Source organism: Pongo abelii, chromosome 18, assembly GCF_028885655.2.
Source record: "Pongo abelii isolate AG06213 chromosome 18, NHGRI_mPonAbe1-v2.0_pri, whole genome shotgun sequence".
In the NCBI taxonomy this organism is placed as follows: domain Eukaryota; kingdom Metazoa; phylum Chordata; class Mammalia; order Primates; family Hominidae; genus Pongo; species Pongo abelii.
This window is the reverse complement of record NC_072003.2, coordinates 52,648,046-52,671,008: the sequence shown is the minus strand read 5'-3', so window position 1 is coordinate 52,671,008 and position 22,963 is coordinate 52,648,046. Positions and strand designations below refer to the sequence as shown.

The window sequence follows — 22,963 nt, the reverse complement described above, 5'->3', positions numbered from 1 at the left end:
GGGAATGCAGCCCGGCCAGTCCCAGCCCCATTTTTCCTAGCCGTCACTCAAGATGGAGTCACTCTGGTTTGGATGCCTCTAATATGGGGAAGTTAAATTTCCTTGAGGTTATTATTTGACTTACGAAGCTTAGTCATAAAATGCAAGCGGTCTTTCACCTGACTGGCACATGTGCTCTCTCTGTCTCTCATTCTTTCAGTCATTCCTTCATTCACTCTTTGTACCCAGCCAACATACTGTGGGAAAGACCAGGTCACCTATTGTCAAAGATAAACAAAGCCGAACATTAGCTAAAGTGTGAAAAACAGATTTTACTCAGTAACTACTGACAGACAGCAGGGGAAGAGCTGAGCTTCATTCCAATTTTTTTAGATGTGACTGGGCCTTTTAAAGAAAGAGTAAAGGAGGAGGGGGAGAGAGCAGAGCTTGAGTAAAAAATTACAAAAGGTGGGTCAATGTTAATGTCATTAGGCTAATTGTGTCTACTAGCCAGCAACTATGAAAGTCAGGCTGCTGTCCCCTACACAGACTGGAAGACAGAACCCCTATTCTTCCTGATGATTTCAATGGGAGGGTGGGGGCAGGGAGCCCAGGATCATTCCAGAGAATTGACCCTAAGCTCCCAGAAACAATGCAAAAATTTGATCCTCTCTCTCTCTCTCTTTTTCTTTTCTTTTGCTCATGAGATATGGTCCTCTCTTAAGTGCAGAGGTTTGGAAGAAGTCTTTATGTGCCAAGAATTCTGCAGTTATCACCACGTGGATAGGACCCAAGGCCTCTGGCCCTCAGCTGTGTTGAATAAGCCAGTTTGGAAGCCGAAGCAGATCCTCCAGCCTTCAGTCAAATTGTCCCAGCTGATACTGTATACAACAGAGATGAACCTTCCCACTGAGCCCTGCCCAACTGAAATCTGTGGGACAAAAAAAATGATGTTTGACATTAATGTTCCTTCAAAGAAAGAGATTTTAAGTCACAGCTATTTTTGATCGTGGAGGTTAACTGATTCTGTCTTAGTTTTTGAGCAAGATGCTAGCAGTTGAAATTGTAACTGTCCAGTGAGTTTTTCTGGCCTGCTGCCCAGACAGAGCCGATTTATCAAGATAGGGGAATTAATTGCATTAGAGAAAGAGTTTAATACATGCACAGCCAGCTAAATGGGAGACCAGAGTTGTATGACTCAAATCAGTCTCCTTGAAAATTTGGAGACCAGGGTTTTTTAAGGATAATTTGCTGGGCAGGGGTCTAGGGAGTGGGAACACTGGTGGAGTTGGGGATGAAATCACAGGGAGTCTAAGCAGGTTCCTTCTGCTGTCTTCTGTTCCTGGGTGGGATTGCAGAACTGGTGGAGCCAGATTACCCATCTGGTTAGTGCCAGCTGCTCCATCAGAATGCAGGGTCTAAAAATATCTCAAACACCAATCTTAGGTTTTACAATAGTTATGTTATCCCTAAGAGCAATTGGGGAGGTTAGGAATCTTGTATAGCCTCTGGCTGCAAGACCCTAAATTGTAATTTCTAATCTTGTGGCTAATTTGTTAGTTCTACAAAGGCAGTCTCGTTTCCAGGCAAGGAGGGGGTTTGTTTCAGGAAAGAGCTGTAATTATTTTTGTTTCAAATAAAACTATAAACTAAATCCCTCTTACAGTTAGCTCGGCCTATGCCCAGGAATGAACAAGGGCAGTTTGGAGTTTAAAGAAAAGATGAGATGGTTAGGTCAGATCTCTTTCACTGTCGTCATTTTCTCACTGTCATAATTTTTGCAAGATGGTTTCAAAATAAGAATCCTAGACTATGCTTACCCAACACTTCTTTCCCTTATCTTACCTCCTTGTCCTCCCAGAAGCAGGAATGGCTATCTTAATACACAAATCTGACCATGTCTTCCCCTACTTAGCTGGTTTCCTTGCTGCTCTTGGCACAGAGTCTACCCCTTCCATACCATGAGTTCCCTCCCTCTTGCCCCTTCATCCTCACTGAAAATTGCCCTCCCACACTTCCCCCACCCCTTTTTCAGGCACCCTTTTCCAACAGTCAGGTACAACCTTAAATGTCTCTCTGTTATTTCTATTGAATATTCTCATGACACTTATTATAACCATAATAAATTATTTACATGTTTGACTGTTTCATGTCTATTTTCTTCCCTATGCTTTAAGTGCTATGAGATTATGAGAAGTGGCTGTTTGGTTCTGGGCTATAACTTCAGTGCCAAATATGGGGCCAAACATGGAGTTGACTCTCCATAATACTTGTCGAATAAGTGACTGATTATAATCAAGATATATCTTGTTCTTATTGAAGCCTCAGATTTTGTGGATGTAAAATTCTTACTCATGTTGTGATCTGATAGCACAACAGAATGTCAAAGAACGTATGTGTCAGTCATCTAAAAATAAATTTTTCCTTTACATTATAAAGACATCCCTGTTATCTGTGGGAGATTGGTTCCAGGACCCTAAGGATACCAAAATCCAAGGTTGCTCAAGTCTTATATAAAATAGCATAGTATTTGCATATAACCTACTCACATCCTCCCATGTACTTTAAATCATTTCTAGATTACTTGTAATACCTGCTGTGTAAATAGTTGTTATGCTGTATTTTTTTATTTGCATTTTATTTTTTTTGAGACAGAGTCTTACTCTGTCACCCAGGCTGGAGTGCAATGGTGCGATCTCCGCTCACTGCAACCTTCGCCTCCTGGGTTCAAGCGATTATCCTGCCTCAGCCTCCCAAGTAGCTGGGACTACAGGCACCCACCACCAAGCCCAGTGTATTTTTAGTAGTGATAGGGTTTCACCATGTTGGCCAGGATTGTCTCAAACCCTGAGATCCAGTGATTGCCTGCCTCGGCCTCCCAAAGTGCTAGGATTACAGGCATGAACTTCCACACCCAGCTTGTATTTTATATTTTAATTGTATTTAATTTTTTTCCAAATATTTTTGGTCCATGATTGGTTGAATCTGTGGTTGTGCAACCTGCAGATATGGAGGGCTGACTGTATATATCACCTTAAAATATATGGCTTAATTGTGAAACCTCACATAAACATTTTATATGATAAAACAAGTGGTCTACAAACTTTTTGGTCATGTTTCCCTAATGGAATTACCTCCTGGCATATTTTAACATCTAAAATTTTTCATTAAAGGTTTAATTAGGTGCAAAGGATGCAATATCCAGCATTGTAACTATAAACCTAAAACAAAACTGATCCTAAACTTTAAATATATCTAATGGACTCTAAATATCACAACAGTTTAATACTATTATCCATTTTAAGATACATCAACAAAACTTTTATTTAATAATTAGAAATTTTATGTCATTCCTTTTTCTCCTTTAATTCATATTCTCATTCTATTTCAGCAAAATTTTAACATATTTTGGGTTTCAAAGTTATGTATTGACTTCTTTCAGATTTCCCTTCAGCAAAAATGTATGTTCAAATTAATTTTTTCAAGTCTCCTTCTGTTTATCTTTTGTCAGCTTAATTGAGTTATTGTTCCTATGCAGTAAAATTCACCCAAAGTTTTATGAATGTTGACAAATATATATAGTCATGGAACAACCACCACAATCAACATATTGAACATTTTCATCACCCTAAGAGTTTTCTAGTGCTCCTTAATAGTAAACCTCTTCTGGCTGGGCACGGTGGCTCACGCCTGTAATCCCAACACTTTGGGAGGCTGAGGAGGGTGGATCACGAGGTCAGGAGATCAAAACCATCCTGGCTAACCCGTCAAACCCCGTCTCTAATACTCGGCTTCCCGAGTAGCTGGGATTACAGGCATGTGCCACCACGTCCGGCTAATTTTTATATTTTTAGTAGAAATGGAGTTTCACCATATTAGTCAGGCTGGTCTTGAACTCTGGACCTCAGGTGATCCGCCCACTGTGGCCTCCCAAAGTTCTGGGATTACAGGTGTGAGCCACCGCACCTGGCCGATTTGTGGCTTTTTAAGAAGAAGAGAGTGATAACTCATTCTTTCTCCACACGCGTGCAGAGGAAGGGCCATGTGAGGGCACAGTGAGAAGGCAAGAAGAGAGGCCTCCCCAGAAACCAAACCAGGCTGGCACCTTAATCTTGGACTTTCCAACCTCCAGATCTGTGAAAAAACAATGTCTTTTTAAGCCACCCAGTCTATGGTATTTTATTGTGGCAGGCCAAGAAGACTAAAACAGAGTAGTATTGCCATGTTGTATGGTAAGTGTATGTCAAACTTTTTTTAAAAACTGCCAAACTTTTTTTTTGAGACAGAGTCTTGCTCTGTCACCCAGGCTGGAGTGCAGTGGCATGATCTCGGGTCACTGCAACCTCTGCCTTCCGGGTTCAAGTGATTCCCATGCCTCAGCCTCCCAAGTAGCTGGGATTACAGGTGTGTGCTATCAAATCTGGCTAATTTTTTGTATTTTTAGTAGAGACGGGGTTTCACCATGTTGGCTAGGCTGGTCTTAAACTCCTGACCTTAAGTGATCTGCTCACCTCAGCCTCCCAAAGCACTGGGACTACGGGCATGAGACATCACGCTTGGCCCCAGACTTTTTTTTTTTTCAAAGTGGCTCTATCTTTTGGCATTCCCACTCAACATGAAATTTAAATTCATTCCCTGTGACCATGAAACTGTATGTTATTCTCTCTCAGATTGAGTTATCAGATAACTATTATTAAAACTATGCCTTCAACTGTGTTTGCAATTTTTTTTTAATGTGTCTCCCACAAATATATTTTTTAAAAGATGGGTTGCTACCAGCATAAACTGTAGTTTGTTAAAGCGAACCAAATATGGCCTGACAAGGACTCCGTACTTCTATATCTGAGTCGTTGCGGACAAACTGCAAACTGGACTAATAGATAGACAAGACTGAAAACCTAATTTAGGAGTATGTGCCTGTAACAACAGCTGAGTCTTGGCTAATCCCAGCAGCTGTACTTCAATCATTCATACACTGCTCAGTGTTCAAACTGTTGAGTGCAGTGGTGCGATCTCGGCTCACTGCAAGCTCCACCTCCCGGGTTTACGCCAATCTCCTGCCTCAGCCTTCCGAGTAGCTGGGACTACAGGCACCCACCACCACGCCCAGCTAATTTTTTTTTTATTTGTATTACAGACGGGGTTTCACCATGTTAGCCAGGATGGTCTCTATCTCCTGTCCTCATGATCCACCCGCCTCAGCCTCCCAAAGTGCTGGGATTACAGGCATGGCCATGGCGCCTGGCCCAAACTGTGTTTAAATAAGGCAAATGCCGAGCTGTAACCAATCCAGCTGTTCTGTACCTCACTTCCCATTTCCGTGCATCATTTTCCTTTTTTTACCTATAAATCTTCTTCCCCCATGTGGCTTCGCTGGAGTCTCTGAATCTGCTGTGATTCCAGAGGCTGCCAGATTCATGAAGCATTCATTGCTGAATTAAACACCTTTAAATTTAATTTGGCTTAAGTTTTTCTTTCATCAGATGGTGCCAGAAGTCGGATCTGAAGTAGAGTTTCTAGGGACCCCCAGGAGGGCTCTTTTCACATTAGTGGCCTGGTTCAATCCCTAGCTTATGGGATAAGACTTTCTGATTCATATTTGGGTGACCTTTGCCATTTTTTAGTTCTCTTCCCCTCCATAAACTGTCTTGATTTTTTCTATCTCAGAGCAACTATGAGGTTACTTTTGGTAAAGTTTAAAAGCCAGAAATACTGGCCATTTTGTCTGGCTAAAGTCAGGTAATAAGAAATTTTTAAAAGAATTTTATTAAATAGTGCTATGGTTAAAATTCAGCTTAATTAAAAGTAGATATTCAAGATCTAACAGCTTGGGACACCTTGGGAAAAACAGGAGGCACTAGAGACCCTTTCTGGGCTCTGTTCTTCCAAGGACTCCATCCTAAAGCCAATAACCAATTAAAAAACTTAAAAAACTGGCAAACAAAAACTTACAACTACTGTAGCAATCTTCTTCTGTCTGTGTAGTTATATATGCACTGTGTGTGTAATGTTTATATAAAAGCTAATTAATTGGCTTAAGCAAAAATAAGCACTTAAATGTTTTAAAAGAAAAATAAAAATGTTAATGCCTTTTAGTTAATGTAACTTTAGTAATCTTTAGGAAATAAAAATAGCTTTAAAGATTATTAATAAAATAAGGACATTAGTCTAAATTATGGAGATCAGATATTAGGTGTGCTAAATGCTTTAAGGTCATAAACTGCTTTAACTTTAAAAAATAATTCAATTTATTTTGAGATATTAAATTCTAAATAAGGCCTGGGAATATATGAAATTAGCCATACCCCCTAACTATGCAAAGAAGGTTATAAAGAAAATAAATTTTATACAAGAAAGGATCTGGTATGGTAAATTCTTGTCCTAAAGTAAAATGACTGGTTGTTTAAAAAGAGGGATATTTAGGACAAGTCAGAAAGTCAAAGCATGTCACAGATGTTCTGTATAAGTCGTGAAAGGATTCATAGAAGAAAAATTTATGCACCAAAAGTGAAAGTTGCTAAGAATTACCATTATAACATGTAATTAAGACTACTAAAGGTATAGGTTGGCCAGGTGCAGTGGCTCACATCTGTAATCCAAGCACTTTGGGAGGCTGAGGTGGGAAGATCACTTGAGGTCAGGAGTTCAAGACCAGCCTGGCCAACGTGCTGAAATCCCCTCTCTACTAAAAATACAAAAATTAGCCAGTGTGGTGATGGGCTCCTATAATCCAAGCCACTCTGGAGGCTGAGGCAGGAGGATCTCTTGAACCCAGGAGGTGGAGGTTACAGTGAGTCAAGATCGCACCACTGCACTCCAGCCTGGGTGAAAGAGTGAGACCCTATCTCAAAAAAAAAAAAAAAAAATAGGTTTACACGCAAGGTGTGTGAGAAGAATAAAATGTTTTTTGTAAGAGATTATTAAAAGGCATGGGAATGTAAATTTTTTCCTAGTTTAGAGGGTTAAAGGATTGCTTTAAATAAAATAAAGCTATAGGCTTAAAGAAGTTGTGGAAGATTTGTAAAAATTAACCTTGTAAAGGAAATTCTGGCTGAGTGTGTTGGCTCATGCCTGTAATCCCAGCACTTTGGGAGGCCACGGCAGGCATATCACTTGAGGTCAGGAGTTTACAAACAGCCTGGCCAACACGGTGAAACCCCGTCTCTACTAAAAATACAAAAATTAGCTAGGCATGGTGGTGCACACCTGTTGTCCAAACTACTCAGGAGGCTGAGGCAGGAGAATCACTTGGACCCAGGAGGCAGAGGTTGCTGAGCTGAGATTCCACTGTACTGCAGCCTGGGTGATAAGAGTGAAACTCTGTCTCCCAAAAAAAAAGAAAGAAAGAAAAGAAAGAAATTCTATGTGTGAAAATATTGACTAAATTTAAAATGGTATTATTCGATTTTTCCATAAATTGAACATCCAAATGAAAGTACAACAAGGTTTTCTTAAAGCACTAATCTGCTCTTTAACAAAAATTTGTAAAGAGTTATAAAAGGTTTATGAAAATCTTACCTTATGGTCAAACTGATTAAGATTGGCTAGATTTGTCTATACAATTTTACTAACAATTGGGGTTGACATTAATAGTCCACTAATGCAAATGTGAAATTTGTCTTTCTCTCTTGAACAAGATTTTCATGTTATATTAAAAGATAATATAACATGCTCTTTTAAATGCCTTTTAAATGCTCTTCCCAAAAAAAAAAAAAAAAAAAGGGAAAGCAAAGGACAGATTGTTTGCAAAACTAATCCTTCCCTTTATTAATGAGTAAAAGTTTTTGCCTTTTAAAAATTTTTGAGTCATTAGTTTGGCTAAATGAATGACTTATGGTGACCTGGAATTCTTGTTCATAATATCAAGTGTTTTAAAACTTTATCATACTTAATACACTTCCCAAAATCAAGTTTCAGCTTCAAAATGGTCTTTTCTAACCTTTGACTTTGGAATGCTACAGAGGGCCCCTGAAGCATCCAAAAGAGAGGTAAACAGAATTGTTTGACATGTTAGGTTACATGGGAAGCTTTGTCAAAATAAAAATAATGTTTAATCTTCAGGTTATATTTTAGTAAATGGTATTAACATATGTTCCAAAATTGTATGAAATTTCTAAAATTCTATATGTCTAAGTATATGCTATCAATTATAATTATTATTATATAAAGTTATTGTACACCACAGAAATAACCAAATTTCCTCGTATAAAACTGCTAACCTAAATAGAACAAAAAAATTAAATACCAAGAAAATACTTTTCCAGATTTTCATGTTAAACCAGCCGATACTGAAATTGTTTAGACATACAATTTAAACTTCACAGTCTAAGTCAAATTACCTATAATAACCCATTAGTTATCAGTGCTATGCACCTAATTTGGGGAAACAACTGGTATTCAAGAGGACATAAGTTGAATGTTAAGCATGGATTCATGGAGAACCAGGGTGGCTGCCTTGTCCTTCCTGAGTCCTTAAAGCTTTTTGTTATTGAGGGTTCTGCCTTCCATGACTCATGATGGAAAAAATAAAATAATCCCAGTTAAATATATTCACGTGGTGACTTATAAAATGCAAAAATAGTTTAAAACCAATGTTTGGTTCCATATTCCTGGGAAGACAATAAAACCTTCAGGTACATTTGGCTACCTGATGGGTCACTTAAACATTTATTAAGGAATTTCATTCAGTTGTCATTTTTAATGCATATTTTAGGTTATAAAAATTATTATGCCACAGTATATTTTCATCAGGTAAAGAAAGATTTTTTATGGTTCACTGAGGACAATCAACCCCTTCACAATCTAGAACTTGAAGACTGGATCTTCTGAGGACATCAGAGAAAGGCTGTCCTTGCTATCCACATTGCAACAAAACTTTGACACCTTGAACCCTGGGTTCATAATCTTACAACTGAGAAGAGTCCCTCCACACTCTTAGAAGTATACACCCATTGGAACCCTTAAGGTAAAACTAACTAGCAAAATTTCTCCCCAAAGGAAGATGGCATCCTTGATGTGAACAGCTTTTCCCAAGGTCACGGATCCAGACTTCTACTATCATAATGGGAGGTGACAACATGCTAGCAGCCCTTGCTCGCTCTCCACGCCTCCTTGGTCTCCGCGTCCGCTCTGGCCGCACTCAAGGAGGCCTTCAGCCTGTCGCTGCCCTGTGGGGGCCCCTCTCTGGGGCTGGCTGAGGTAAGAGCCGGCTCCCTCTGCTGGTGGGGAGGTGTGGAGGGAGAGGCGTGGGCAGGAGCCGGGGCTGCGCGCGGGCTCACAGGCCGGCGCGGGTTCCTGGTGGGTGCAGGCTGAGCAGGCCCCGCACTCCGATCAAGCCAGCACCTGTTAATTTCGTACACAGGGAAACGCAGGCAATCAGGAATAAATTAAAAATAAATAAATAAAAACTGCCCTCTTAGCCCTTGGTGTCATTATAAACAATTATTGTGGCTGGGTGCGGTGGCTCACACCTATAATCCTACACTTTGGGAGGTCAAGGTGGGTGGATCGCTTGAGGTCAGGAGTTCAAGACCAGCCTGGCTAACATGGCGAAACCCCATCTCTACTAAAAATACAAAAAGTAGCTGGGTGTGGTGGCGCATGCCTGTAATCCCAGCTACTCTGGAGGCTGAGAAAGGAGAATCGCTTGAACCCAGGAGGCGGAGGTTGCAGTGAGCCAAGATCGCGTCACTGCACTCCAGCCTGGGAGACGGAGCGAGACTGTCTCAAACAAACAAATAGAACAATTACGGCCAGGTGAGGTGGCTCACGCCTGTAATCCTAGCACTTTGGGAGGCCGAGGCGGGCAGATCACAAGGTCAAGTTAGAGACCATCCTGTGGTGAAACCCCGTCTCTACCAAAAATACAAAAATTAGCTGGGCATGGTGGCCCGTGCCTGTAGTCCGAGCTACTCAGGGGGCTGAGGCATGAGAATCGCTTGAACCCAGAAGGCGGAGGTTAGAGTGAGCCAAGATCGTACCACTGCATTCCAGCCTGGTGACAGAGCAAGACTCCATCTCAAACAAACACAAAAACAAAAAACAATTATTGCCTTATGGTGCCTACAAGGATGTTGGAGTGGTGTGGTATTATGGTATGGTATTATCTACCCTCAACTGCTTTGTAGCACTGAGGTTTTAGACATTGATATAGCTGAATATTTGTCCCCACCCAAATCTCATGTCTAATGTAATCCCCAATGTTAGGGGTGGGAGGTGAGGTCTGATCAGGTCGGAGCCCTCATGGCTTGGTGCTGTCCTGCAGATGGTGAGTGTGTTGTCATGAGATCTGGTCAATTAAAAGCACGTGGCTCCTCACCCCCTCTCTTGCTCCTGTTCTAGCAATGTGATGTGCCTGCTTGCACTTCGCCTCTGCCATGCTTAAGTTCCCCGAGGCCTCCCCAGAATCCTAGCAGACACCGCCATGCTTGTGTTACAGGAAAGGGATTCTGATCCCTTTAGACATACAATTTAAACTTCACAGTCTAAGTCAAATTACCTAAAATAACCCATTGTTAGGATCTCTCACAAGAAAGAATTTGGGGAGAGTCCATGGAGTAAAGTGAAAGCAGGTTTATTAAGAAGGTAAAGGAATAGGCCAGGCACTGTAGCTCACGCCTGTAATCCCAGCACTTTGGGAGGCTGAGACGGGCAGATCACCTGAGGTCAGGAGTTTGAGACCAGCCTGGCCAACATGGTGAAACCCCACCTCTACTAAAAATACAAAAATTAGCCAGTTGTGGTGGCGGGTGCCTGTACTCCCAGCTACTCTGGTGGCTGAGGCAGGAGAATCACTTGAACCTGGGAGGTGGAGGTTGCAGTGAGCCGAGATGGGGCCACTGCACTCCAGCCTGGGTGACACAGCAGGACTCTGTCCCCCGCAAAAAAAAGGAAAAAAGAAAGTAAAGGAATAAAAGAAAAGAATGGCTTCTCCACAGGCAAAGCAACAGCGTGGGCTGTTTAGCTACTTATACTCATTGTTACTTCCAGATTATATGCTAAACAAAGGGTGGATTATTCATGAGTTTTCTGGGAAAGGGGTGGACAATTCCCAGAACTGAGGGTTCCTCCCCTTTTTAGACTATATAGGGTAACTTCCTGACATTGCTGTGGCATTTGTAAACTGTCATGGCACTGGTGGGAGTGTCTTTAGCATGTTAATACATTATAATTAGCATATAATGAGCAGTGAGGACGACCAAAGGTTATTTTCATAGCCATCTTGGTTTTGTTGGGTTTTGGCTGGCTTCTTTACTGCAACATGTTTTATCAGCGAGGTCTCTGTGACCTGTATCTTCTGCTGACCTATCTCATCCTGTGACTTAGAATGCCTCACCTCCTGGGAATGCAGCCCAGTAGGTTTCAGCCTTATTTTACCCAACCCCTATTCAAGATGGAGTTGCTCTGGTTGTAACGCCTCTGGCACTGGTACAGCCTGCAGAACTGTGAGCCAATTAAACCTCTTTTTTTTTTTTTTTTTTTTTTGAGACAGAGTCTTGCTCTGTTGCCCAGGCTGGAGTGCAATGGCACGATCTCAGCTCATTGCAACCTCCACCTCCTGGGTTCAAGTGATTCTCCTGCCTCAGCCTCCCAAGTAGCTGGGAATACAGGTGCCTGCCACCATGCTGGCTAATTTTTTTTTTTTTTGTATTTTTTTTTTGTACAGACAGGGTTTCACCATGTTAGTCATGCTGATCTCAAACTCCTCACCTCAGGTGATCCACCTGCCTAGGCCTCCCAAAGTGCTGGGATTACAGGTGTGAGCCACCGTACCCTGCCCTAAACCTCTTTTTACAATTTATTCAGTCTCAGGTTTTTTTGTTTTTTGGTTTTTTTGTTTTTTGAGACAGAATCTCGCTCTGTCACCCAGGCTGGAGTTCAGTGGTGCGATCTTGGCTCACTGCAACCTCTGCTTCCTGGATTCAAGTGATTCTCCTGCCTCAGCCTGCCAAGTAGCTGGGATTACAGGCATGCATCACCACACCTGGCTAATTTTTTTTGTATTTTTAGTAGAGATGGGGTTTTACCATGTTGGCCAGACTGGTCTTGAACTCCTGACTTCAAGTGATCTGCCGCCTTGGCCTCCCAAAGGGCTGGGATTACAGGCATGAGCCACTCTGCCCAGCCTCAGGTGTTTTTTTTTTTTTACAGCAACACACGAATGGCCTAACACAGACACTTTTACCTACTGTTGTCTTCCTTCTTGCATTCAAGCTGTAAGATGTTTCTTTTCACTGGGCTCACCATATGATCTCTTGGTAACACTTTTTTTTCTATCTTTTATTGTCGGGAGGGCTACTTGCAAACAGAGTAAGTAAAGTGTCTGGGAATATGTATCAAGTTAAGGATGAATAGGACATGAGTAGCCAGTGCAGTAGCTCATGCCTGTAATCCCAAAACATTGGGAGGCTGAGGTGGGAGGATCACCCAAGTCCAGGAGGTTGAAACCAGTCTGGGCGACATTGCAAGACCCCATCTCTACAAAAAATTTTAAAAATTTGCCAAGCGTTCTGGTGCGTGCTTGCGGTCCCAGGTACTTGGGAGGCTGAGGCAAGAGGATTGCTTGAGCCCAGGGGTTCAAGTCTGCAGTGAGCTATGATCACACCACTGCACTCCAGCCTGGGCAACACAGGGAGACCCTGATTAAAAAAAAAAAAAAAAGGCCACGGGTGAGGGCATTGCCTTGAGTAGAGGACATGAACATTAATGATAGAGTTTAAGAGGTTTGGTTCTTGGAGTCTGATTAGTCATTTATTCATTCATTTAGCCAGAAAGCCTACTGTCCATCCATTAAAACATTCAACAAATGTTTAGTAAGTGCCTACTATATGTCAAATACTTTGCCAGACACAGGATATAGTAGTAAATGAGACAAGCATGGTCCCTGCCCTTATACAGCTGTGATCTCATGGGGAAAACAGACCTAGAACAAGAATTGGCAAATGTGAATACGACATATCATAAAAGCGAAACTTCAGGGAGCTATAGGAGTGCATCACAGAAGACCTTAACCACGTGTGTGTTGGAGAGACAGAGGGAGAGAGAGAGAAGGAGTGAGGTGGGGGTGATTGGGTAGGTAGGAGGGGACAAAGGTTTTTCTTTCTTGCCCTTCATTTCCCTGGGGAGGAATCTGGAAGTTATAGCTAAAGGAAGGGGAGGAGGATTTGTTTCCAGTAGAGGAACATGCTTATTATGCAAAGACCCTGAATCAGGGAAAAGCATGGCTGGTTCAGGGAGTTAAATGAATGTGAATGTGGTTTAAGTGTAAAAAGTGAAAGGAAAAAGGCACAAGATGTGGGTAGAGATGAAGTCAAAGGCCTGGGGAAAATATCAGCCTTGATTCCAAAGGTGATTAGAAGCCACTTAAGGTTTTAGGCTAAGGAGGGCAGTAACATTCTTCTCTCCCAAGAACTGAGAACAGTTGAGCAACTAAATAGTTGATGAAGCTAAACACCTGGCTTGACTGACTTCCAGGTCACAGCTGAATTCTGTGCTCCTGAGATTAAATCTACCATGCTGGTAGGACTGATTCCTCAGTCATCATTCAAAATGTAAAGTCGTCTACCTGAGACAGGATGAAATCTTTCTCTCCTTGCTATCAGCCTGTCCCTTCCTTGTGCCCCCAGGAGGCACTCTCAGCTCCTTTCTTTTTCTGAGACGGAGTCTCGCTCTATTGCCTAGGCTGGAGTGCAGTGGCACAATCTGGGCTCACGGCAATCTCCGCCTCCCAGGTTCAAGCAATTCTCCTGCCTCAGCCTCCCAAGTACTGGAACTACAGGTGGGTGCCACGACACCCGGCTAATTTTTGTATTTTTAGTAGAGGCGAGGTTTCGCCATGTTGGCCAGGATGATCTCGAACTCCAGACCTCGTGATCCGCCCACCTCAGCCTCCCAAAGTACTGGGATTTCAGGCGTGAGCCACTGCGCCCGGCCTGAGATTAGATTTTTAAAATTTAATTCCTTTGAGGTCATTGCAAATCATTCAATAGTTCACTCCTTCTTTATTACTAAGTACTATTCCATTGTATGGCTGTACCACGGTTTGTTTAGCCATCCACCTGTTGAAGGACATTTGGGTTTATAGTTTGGTTGTTAAAAATAAAGCTTCTGTGAAAACTCACGCACAAGTTTTTGCATGAATATCAACTTTTATTTCTCTGGGGCAAGTGGCCAGGAGTGCAGTTAGTGGGTAAACAGTTAAGCACGTTTCTAATTTGTGGAAAAAACAAAACAAAACAAAAAAAACACCAAGCTGTTTTTCAGGGTGGTTGTTCACCATTTTTGGATGGCACTATTCAGAGACCTGTAAACCTGCACTCTCCTGTGCACTGTTCATCCTCAAGTGGTGAAAGCAGCACAGCAATTGGGCCAATTACCTCACAGCTGCTGAATTTATGAATTTATTTCAGCCTCCCCAGTAGCTGGGATTACAGGTGTGTGCCACCACGCCCAGCTAATTTTTGTATTTAGTAGAGATGGGGTTTCATCATGTTGGCTGGGCTGGTCTCGAACTCCCGACCTCAGGTGAACCACCCCGCTTCAGCCTCCCAAAGAGTTGAGATTATAGGTGTGAGCCAGTGTACCCAGGCTTAAATGCATTTTCGGCTTCTATTTTCAACTGATGATGGCATTGTACATTGTAAAGACAATAAATCTTTCCATTAAATTAGTGGGAAAGGAGCTCAAAACCCAGTTCATTATTTTAATGACTTCCTGCTTTACTGCAAAACCTCTCTCTTCATTCGGTGTTGGCAGTTTGAGCCCGTTAAGGATTTAGGCTCACTATGGAGCTTCTATAAATTTCTGGGTATCTGCCATGCTGGCATGTAGGTCATTCTCCTTCAGGAATGAGGAGGAGGCTGGAAAACGGTTGCTCCAAGGGAAGGGGGAATTTTTCAAACCTCAGCATGAATTGGAGTGGACTGCTGACTCAGGGGCTAGCAGAGGCAGCCAGGAAACATGCAAATCTGCAATCCCTTCTGCCAGGTCTGTCCCAGCAGGTGTCACTAAAAGGCAGCCCTGTGTGCTTCTGTCACTGTGGCAGCCTTGCCAAGGAAAGTGGAAGGGAAAAGAGACCCGGTGCTGAACTCCAAGCAGAGATGGGGCTTTTCTCTCTGCATATTTTCCCTCCCCGCCCAGCCTGCATTTCCAGTAACATATTGATTTATGTTTTTATCATGAAACAAAAGTGGTTGTAAGCAGCTGTTCTTTCCTTTTACACACAATGCTAGCTCCTATTTACATTCCTAACTGAATAATGTCTAAAGAGGTACTTAAACTGACATAAAATGCAGGTGATCTTATGACCAAATGCTTAGTGCAAAAAACAAAAAACAAAACAAAAAAAACTTCGAATTGCAAGAGGAGTCCCTCCAAATATAGAAAGTACCAGTATTTTAAGAGGTATGTTAACTAAAATGTGGCAACTAAGGAGCAGGGCAGGAAGAACCTTTAAGTCGGAAACTTACAATAAGTCAATTTCATAGTCAGTTTCCCTGGTCCTTCCACAACAACCTCTGGAATCTGTTTTCCCTACAAGAGGTAACAATAGTAGATATTTCAGAGCAGGAAAAGGCTTAGAGCAGTGCTAGAATAGGGTCATGGCTACACAAAGTTTAGCTATTTGTATGCTGCAACAAACCTATAATTTTTTTTTTATTGGTAGTCAATAATAGATTTCTTTTGGAAAAGTAGCAGCCTCCTGTCCGGGGAACAACTGCAGTTCCCACTAAGTGAACATTGGTGTCTGCTAACCTTTGCCTGTATTTCTCTCAATAATACACTGTCAAGCTTTTCCTTGATTTAGCAATTTTATTCACTTTCTTTTTTTCTTTTCCCTTTTCCTGAGACAGAGTCCCACTCTGTCGCCCAGTCTGGACTGCAGCAGCACCATCATAGCTCACGGCCACCTCGACCCCCCGGGGCTCAAGCAATCCTCCTCCATCAGCCTTCAGAGTAGCTGGGACTACCTGTGCAGCCCACCACGCCCAGCTAATCTTTGTGGTTTTTGTTTTTCTCTTAAGAGACCCGGTTTCAGGCCAGGCCCCGTGACTCACGCCTGCAATCCCAGCACTTTGGGAGGCTGAGGCGGGCGGATCACCTGAGGTAGGGAGCTCCAGACCAGCCCGACCAACATGGAGAAACCCCGTCTCTACTAAAAAAAAAAAAAAAAAAAACAAAATTAGCCGGTTATGGTGGCTCATGCCTGTAATCCCAGCTACTCCGGAGGCTGAGCCAGGAGAATCACCTAAACCCGGGAAGCGGAGGTTGAGGTGACCCGAGATCGCGCCATTGCACTCTAGCCTGTGCAACAAAAGTGAAACTCCGTCTCAAACAAAAAACAAAAAACAAAAAAAAAAAGAAAGAAAAGAAAAAAGAGACCGAGTTTCACCATGTTTCCCAGGCCGGTCTGGAACTCCTAGGCTCAAGCAATCCGTCGCGCTCGGCCATCCAAAGTCTTGGGATCACAAGCATGAGCCACCATGCCAGGCCGATCTATTCCTTTCCGACTAATAAATGGGCGGGGCGCGGTGGCTCACGCCTGCAATCACAGCACCCCAGGAGGCCGAGGCGGGCGGATCACGAGGTCTAGAGCTAGAGAGCAGCCCAACCAACATGGAGAACCTCCGTCACTACCAAAAAATAAAATAAAATAAAATACAAAATTAGCCGAGCATGGTGGCTCAGGCCTTTAACCCCCAGCCACTGGAGAAGGTGAGGCAGGAGAACCACCCAAACCCGGGAGGCGGAGGCCGTGGTGAGCCGAGACCGCGCCACTGCACTCCATCTTGGGCAACAAGCGCGAAACTCCACCTCAAAAAAGAAAAAAAAAGAAAAAGAGAGACCGGGTTTCACCATGTTGCCCAGGCCAGTCTGGAACTCCTAGGCTCCAGTGATCCTCCGTGCCTGGTCGTCCAAAGTCCTGGCATCACAAGCGTGAGCCACCAGGCCAGGCTGATTTATTCCTTTCCGATTAATAAATTAGGCCTGGTACAGTGACTCACCTGCAATCCCAGTGTGTCCGGAATTGGTAGGTTCTTGGTCTGGCTGACTTCAAGAATGAAGCCGCGGACCCTCGTGGTGAGTGTTACCAGTTCTTAAAGATGGTGTGTCTGGAGTTTCTTCCTTCAGATGTTCAGATGTGTCAGGAGTTTCTTCCTTCTGGTGGGTTCCTGGGCTCACTGACTTTAGGAGTGAAGCCACAGACCTTCCCGGTGAGTGTCACAGCTCATACAGGCGGTGCGGACCCAAAGAGGGAGAAGCAGCAAGATTTATGGCAAAGAGCATAAAAGAACAGACTTCCACATCCCGGAAGGGGACTCAAGAGGGTTACCGCTGTTGACTGGGTGGCCTGCTTTTATTCCCTTATCTGGCCCCACCCACATCCTACTGATTGGTCCATTTTACAGAGAGCCGATTGGTCCGTTTTTACAGATTGCTGATTGGTCTGTTTTGGCAGAGTGCTGATTGGTGCGTTTACAAACCTTTAGCTAAACCCAAAAGTTCTCCAAGCCATTACCTAGACACAGAGTGCTGATTGGTGCATTTACAAACCTTTAGCTAAACACAGAGTGCTGATTGGTGCGTTTACAAACCTTTGGCTCGACAGAAAAGTTATCCAGGTCCCCACCAGACCCAGAAGCCCAGCCGCTTCACCTCGCAATGGCACTTACCACAGGACTTTGTGGCACCTAGCCCAGCACTCCAGCAGCCCAGAGGGAGCTTGTCCTGGATCAAGCCCAGCCGAGCGCAGCCCGGGCTCCCGCCAGTGCTCTTCCCTCCACATCTCCTCCCTAGCAGAGGGAGCCGGCTGGGGCCTCGGCCAGCCCCAGAGAGGGGCCCCCACAGCTCAGTGTCGGGCGAAGGGCTCCTCCAGCTCGGCCAGAGCAGACACCCAGGCAGAGGAAGCGCCGAGAGTGAGCGAGGGCTACTAGCACGTTGTCACCTCTCACCAGACCCCGGGAGGTCGAGGCGGGCAGATCACCTGAAGTTGGGGGTTTGAGACCAGCCTGACCAACATGGAGAAACCCCGTCTCTAACAACAACAACAAAAAATTAGCAGGGCATGGTGGCTCATGCCTGCAATCCAAGCACTCTGGGAGGCCAAGGCAGGCAGACCACCTGAGGTTGGAAGTTTGAGACCAGCCTGACCAACAAGGAGAAACCCTGTCTCTATCAAAAAAAAAAGAAATACAAAATTAGCCAGGAATGGTGACTCATGCTTGCAATCCCAGCCACTTGGGAGGCTGAGGCAGGAGAACCACCCAAACCCGGGAGGCAGAGGCCGTGGCAAGCAGAGACCGCTCCACTACTGCACTCTAGCCTGGGCTAGATTGGAGTTTCGCAAGAGCGAAACTCGGCCCCCCCCCCCGCCACACACACACAGGAGAGAGACCGGGTTTCACCATGTTGCCCAGGCCAGATGGAGTCTTGCTCTGTCGCCCAGGCTGGAGGGCAATGGTGCCATCTCGGCTCACAGCAACCTCTGCCTCCTAGGTTCAAGCAATTCTCTTGCCTCAGCCTCCTGAGTAGCTGGGACTACAGGTGTGTGCCACCATGCCCGGCCAATTTTTTTTTTTTTTCCAGTAGAGATGGGGTCTCGCCATATTGGCAAGGCTGCTCTGGAATTCCCGACCTCAGACAACTCACCCACCTCAGCCTCCCAAAGTGCTGGGATTACTGAGAGCCACTGCACCCAGTCTTTATCTTTCTTTCCTCCTCCAAATCTCTGGCAACAATGATCTTTATAGTTTGCCTTTTCCAGAATATCATATAAATGGAATCAGTCATTCCAATTTATGTATGTAGGTTTTTCAAACTTCCTTGTTTTACCTAGAAATACGCATTTGAGATTCATCCAAGTTTTTCAGGATGCTCCTTTTTGTTAATGACTAGTATTCTTTTGTAGAAATGTACTGCAGTTTGTTTACACATTCACTTATTGAAGAACATCTTATTTGCTTCCAGTTTTGGGTGAATATAAATATGGCTGCTATAAACATTTGTGTACAGGTTTTGTGTGCAGGTAAGTTTTCAAATCAGTATGCAAATATCTAGGAATGCGCTACTGTTGGATCACGTGATGAGACCATGTTTTACTTTGTAAGAAGCTGCCAAACTGCTGTCCTAAGTGGTTGTACTATTTTGCTTTCCCACAAGCAATACATGAGAGTTTCCAGCACCCCACAGATTAACTATTAATAGCAATTGCAATTTTCCTGATTTTGGATTTTAGCAATTTTGATAGGTGCGTAGTGGTATCTTCATTGTTGATTTAATTTGAATTTCCCAAAAAAATGATATTTAGCAAAATTTATATACTAATTTGTTGTATTTTTTTTTTTTTTTTTTTTTTTTTTGAGACAGAGTCTCTCTCTGTGGCCCAGGCTGGAGTGCAGTGGCGCGATCTCGACTCACTGCAAGCTCCACCTCCCAGGTTCACGCCATTCTCCTGCCTCAGCCTCCCAAGTAGCTGGGACTACAGGCGCCTGCCACCACGCCTGGCTAATTTTTTGCATTTTTAGTAGAGACGGGGTTTCACCGTGTTAGCCAGGATGGTCTCGATCTCCTGACCTCGTGATCCGCCAGCCTTGGCCTCCCAAAGTACTGGGATTACAGGCATGAGCCACCGCACCCAGTCTGTATATCTTTTTTGATGAAGTATCTCTTCAGATATTTTGCCCACTTTAAAAATCAAATTTTTCTTTTGAGATAAAATTTTGTAGATTCACATGAAGTTGTAGGAAATAGTACAGTGAGATCCTCTGTAGCCTTTATTGAGTTTCCCCCAGTGGTAACACTTGTAAAACTATAGTACAATATCACAACTTGATATTTAAGTTGATGCAGTCAAGGTACAGAACATTTGTCTTTGTAGGGAATTGCCAAACTCATCAATAATGTATGGGTGATCCAGTTTCTCCACATCCTTGCCAACATTTTATTGTTGCTATTTTTTATTGTGATAGGTAATGATATCTAATTGTCACTTTAATGCATTTACCTAAAGGCTAATGATGTGAAACATCTTTTCACATGGTTACCTGCCATCTGAATATCCTCTTAAGTGAAATATCTCTTCATGTCTTTTTCACATTTTCTAATTGGATTATTTATTTTTCTGCTGAGGTTTTAGAGTTTATGTTCTATACATGAGTTCTTTTGTGAATATTGGCTTGCAAATATTTTTAGTGGTCTGTAATTATTTTTATTCCTATTCATAGTCTTTCACAGAGCAAACACTTTTAATTTTGATGGAGTCCAACTTGCCATTTTCCCCATTTTCCCTTCAATGGTTCATGCTTTTGGTGTAAAATAAGAGGGCTATTTACTTAGCCCTAGATGCAGTTTTTCTCCTGTTTTTTTCTGAATTTTGGTAGTTTTAGTTTTGCATTTAAGTACATAATCCATTTTTTAGTTAATTTTTGTAAAAATGTGAGGTTCAGGCTGAGGTTCAATTTTTTGGCCTATGGATGTCCAGTTGCACCATCATCATTTACTGAAAAGGCTATCCTTCCTCTATTGAGCTGCTTTTGCAACTTTGTCAAAGATCAACTGGTTTTTGCTCATTTATAATTAGGTTGCTTAATTTCTTATTGTTGAATTTTAAGAGTCATTTGTATATTTTGAACCCAAGTCTTTTGTGATTTGAAAATATATTCTCAGTCTATGACTTGCCATTTGACCTTCTTAACATAATATTTCACAAAGCAAAAAGGGTTTTTTTTTCTTTTAATAAAGCTTTTGTCAATTTTTTGTCTCATGGGGTTGTACTTAAAATTTCATCAAGGTACAAATATCCAACAAGGTCACATAGATTTTCTCCTGTGTTTTCTTCTACAAGTGGTATAGCTTTGCATTTTACATTTAATTTATAATATATTTTGAGTTAATTTTGTGTAAGGTATAAGATGTGTGTCTAGGTTCATTTTTTAGGGGAGAGGACGTATGTATATCTAATTGTTTTAGCACCACTTGTTGAGAAGACTATCTTCTCTTCATTGAATTCCTTTGTGATGTATGCATATATGTAGACATATATATCTCAGTTGACTATATTTGTGAGTCTGTCTCTGGGCTCTCTATTCTGTCCCATTGATCTGTGTGTCTGTTCTTTCACCAATACCATGCTGCCTTGATTGCTTTAGATTTATAGAACATTGTGATGTATTTAATGTCAGGTAATGCAAGTCGTATAACTTTGTTCTTCTCCAATGTTGCATTGGTCTTTTGCCTTTCTATAAAAAAATTTAGAGTAAGTTTGCCAATATCTTCAAAATAGCTGTCCTGAATTTTGATTAGGATTGTGTTGAATCTATAGAACAAGTTTGAAAGAATTGGCATTTTAACAATATTGATTCCTCCAGTATATGAATATTGACTACATTTCCATTTAATCGGATCTTCTTTGATTTCCATCATCAGTGTTTTGTAGTATTTCGCATACAGACACTGTAAAAAAATGTTTCAGCTTTATACCTCAGTACTTCATTTTTTTGGTGTGTGTACTGTTTTAAATAATGTTTTCTAAATTAAATTTCAAATTTTAATTGTTCTTTGTTATATATGACAACAATTGACTTTTGTATGTTATACTTGTATCTAGTGACCTTGATATACCCACTTAGGTCCAGAAGTTACATTCATTTCAATTTCCTACATAGACCATCATTTCATTTGTGAATAAAAATTGGTTTCTTCGTTTCCAATCTATATAATTTTTCTTCTTGTCTTATTTCCCTGGCTAAGACTTCCAGTATGATGTTGAGTATGAGGAGTTAGAAAGGACATATTTGACGACTTTTTTTTTTTTTGAGACGGAGTCTCACTCTGTCACTCAGGCTGGGGTGCAGTGGCGTGATCTCGGCTCACTGCAACCTCCGCCTCTCAGATTCAAGGGATTCTCCTGCCTCAGCCTCCTGAGTAGCTGGGATTACAGGCACCTGCCACCACACCCAGCTAATTTTTTGTATTTTTTAGTAGAGACGGGGTTTCACCATGTTGGTCAGGCTGGTCTCGAATTCCTGACCTCGTGATCCACCCACCTCAGCCTCCCAAAGTGCTGGGCTTACAGGCTTGAGCCACCGCACCCGGCCTTGACTTCTTAATAATCTTAGAAGGCAAATACTTAAGTCTCTTGCTATTAATTCTAACATTAGCCACAGACATCATACACATACTTTATTCAGGAAGTTCCTGTCTATTTGTAGTTGAGTGGGTTTCTTTAGATATTTTAATTACAAGTGGTGTTGAATTTTGTTCAAAGCTTTTCCTGCATCTGTTGATAAGATCATACAGCTTTTCTTAGTCTTTTATGGGAATATACGTATATATGTGTGTGTATATATATCCATATTTATTTGTGTGTATGTATGTACATTCTCAGCCACCTTTGCTGCTACAAAGTATTAAAGGCCTTTGATAATTCCTTGTGCACTAGATCCCATCCCCTTTCACTCACTCAAATACTTTGTTTCTGTAATAGTTTCCCTTTCTCTGGCATCTTCATTTTTTTCTCTTCCTGCACCATTCCAATCACCCCACAAGCATGCCGTATGTACTGTCTCCACCAAAAACACACAGGTGTGCATGCACAAACACACACATACATATGCACCTCTCTGTATTCATCCAAGTTATCAATTTTTTACCCTAATTTCCTTTGTAGAAAAAATTATATGACTCATCTCTCAATTCTCTTGAGTCTACTCTAAGATTTTTGTCCCCACAACTCATCTGAAATCATTTTTGCCAAGGTCGCAAGTGACCTCCACCTTGAGAAATCTAATGGACAATTCTTTTCCTCTTAAATTTGTTGACAGTACTTGACATGGCAAAGTTGCAAAAGCAACTCAACAGAAGAAGGATAGTCTTTTCAGTAAATGGTGATGGTGCAACTGGACATCCATAGGCCAAAGACATCCCTGTGTCTTTATCCTTCATTTGAAGGAAAGAGGACAGGGGAAACAGGAGGCAGATATAATAC

The 22,963-nt window shown here is 42.4% G+C and overlaps 1 long non-coding RNA gene across 1 annotated transcript; it reads right to left on the bottom strand.

Moving 5' to 3' along the window:
- Positions 1-291: 291 nt before the first annotated feature.
- LOC129050795 (uncharacterized) lies at positions 292-17,617 on the bottom strand. The gene is made up of 2 exons (XR_008514589.1): positions 16,983-17,617; positions 292-910 (listed from the first exon to the last, which is right to left on the bottom strand). It is a non-coding gene; the product is annotated as an uncharacterized LOC129050795 (long non-coding RNA).
- Between the last annotated feature and the right edge of the window lie 5,346 nt (positions 17,618-22,963).